Below are 2,267 nucleotides of genomic sequence, written 5' to 3'. Positions count from 1 at the left end.
GGTGAAGGGTGACCCCCAAAAGGATATGTCTATGTCCTTTCTGAGAACTGCTATTTCCTTATATGGCAAAAGATGTGAATAAGTTAAGGATCTTTAGAAGAGGAGCATTCCCTGTATTATCTAGGTGGGCCCTAAATCCAAGGTCAAGTGTCCTCATGAGAGAGAGGCACAGGGAGATTCAAGACAGACACAAGGAGAAGAAGGTGATGTGAAGGTGGAAGCTGAGATTGGAGGGAGAATAGTGATAGTTCTTTTCTCCAAGAATTTGAGGGTTAAATGATGAACATACAGCTAGTTATGGAACTTGGGGATCCTGCTGTAAGATCAGGGGTGATAATATGAACCCCACAGTTGTGACCCAGGAGTCACAGAGTGACAAAGATACAGGATCAGCAACACAGTGAGAACTTTGAGCTTCATGTCTGCCTTAGAGGCCTCAAGGTGTGGTTCTCAGTCTTCCTTACCTCCTGACTCCTGGCAACAGTTTAAAGCTACCCAGTTTCCTTGTCTCTCACTGTCTACCAATATCTATTCCCCACCACCTCTTCCTTTTAGTAACAGCAACGGTTGAGTGTCAGCTGGACACACAGCTGTCCAGCTAGAGACTTCACTTCCCAGACTCCCTTTCAGCAAGGCTTGTCCCTCCAGTCTTGACCAACGGGATACAACAAGAACGGTGTGCATCCTCAGAAGCTTCTCACCCCTCCTCCTCCACTCCATCCTGAAATCTACAAGGTAAATTGGCGGAGTCCCTTTCACAGCCAGGCAGAGGAGGACAACTTCTAAAGGCACACCCCAACACTGGAGCCACTGGTCACATGAGCCTAAATGAGTTTAATTAAGGTGAAGTAAAACTTAAGACTCAGTTCCTCAGTCACTATAACCACAATAGACACATGTGGCCAGTGGCTACTGTATTGGACAGCACAGGTAGAGAACATCTCCATCATCACCAAAAATTCTACTGGACAGTGCTGTCACAGGGGATGGAGAGCAACACGACAGAAGGAACCTGAGTCTTGGACAATCCTGAGGAGCAGAGTCACCCTATAGCCCCCCTGCCCTGCTGCCTATTGTTTTCACATTTTTACAAGAGAGAAATAAGTCCTCTATCTTGATCTGTCAGTACAGCCAAACCAATATCCTGATACATACTTAAAAAAAAAAATCAACCCCTTTTCCATTTAAGTTAGCAGAGGTAATTTCTATTGCCTGTGACTAAGAATGACTGTTACCAAAATGAGCAAAACAAGAAATGTAGCGAGTTCCCTGATGCTCAGTGGTGAAGAATCAGCCTGCCAATGCAGGAGATACGGGTTCAATCCCTGGTCCAGGAAGATCCCACATGCCACAGAGCAACTAAGCTCGTGTGCTACAACCACTGAGCCTGTGATCTAGAGCCCAGGAGACGCAAATACTGAGCTCCTGTGCCACAGCTACTGAAGCCCACATTCCCTAGAGCCCATGCTCCACAAGAGAAGCCACCACAATGAGAAGCCTAGTGCAACAGGAGCATACTGCAGTGAGAGAGTAGCCAGCATAGCAAGGGAGACCCAGCACAGCCGAAAATAAAAAAATAAAATAAAAATATGATGTAAAAGAGGGGTTGCTGATATGGTCAGGGGGAGTAGCAAAGGCTTTCTTGAGCAAGTGCTGTTTACATTGAGACCTTGGCCACATGCTCTGTCCACAGCAGTGGGACCAGGTTGAGCTCTCTGAGTCACACGGTGCCCAAACCAAAACAGTACACAGGATATAAGAGCCCCAAAATCTAGGTTTATTCATCCACAGGAAACAGCTGATCCTAATTCTGAGGCAGGGAATGGACAAGATGAGCCACATCGTATCAACCAGCAAGGACCCTTCAAATACCACTAGCGCACTGCGCTAAGTTGCTTCAGTCGTGTCTGACTCTTTGCGGCCCTATGGACTATAGCCCGCCAGGCTCCTCTGTCCATGGGATTCTCCAGGCAAGAATACTGGAGTGGGTTGCCACGCCCTCCTCCAGGGGTTCTTCCCAACCCAGGGATCGAACTAGTGTCTCTTATTTCTCCTGCATTGGCAGGAGGGTTCTTTACCCTCCTAGCACCACCTAGGAAGCCCCCAAGACCACTAGAGTGGTGCCAAAAGGATTTGGAAGCCAAGTGAAGTGTTCACACCGGACAAAGATGAGACAAGCAAGGCATCAATAACAAAACTAACTGCAATGGATTGAAATTCACCAAATATGTCTCAATCTCCAGGTTCATCACGATGCTAAAAGCAAA

This window comes from Bison bison, unplaced genomic scaffold, assembly GCF_000754665.1.
Source record: "Bison bison bison isolate TAMUID 2011002044 unplaced genomic scaffold, Bison_UMD1.0 scf7180017864309, whole genome shotgun sequence".
In the NCBI taxonomy this organism is placed as follows: Eukaryota; Metazoa; Chordata; class Mammalia; order Artiodactyla; family Bovidae; genus Bison; species Bison bison.
The sequence above is the reverse complement of the archived record's forward strand: the minus strand, read 5'-3'. Positions refer to the sequence as shown.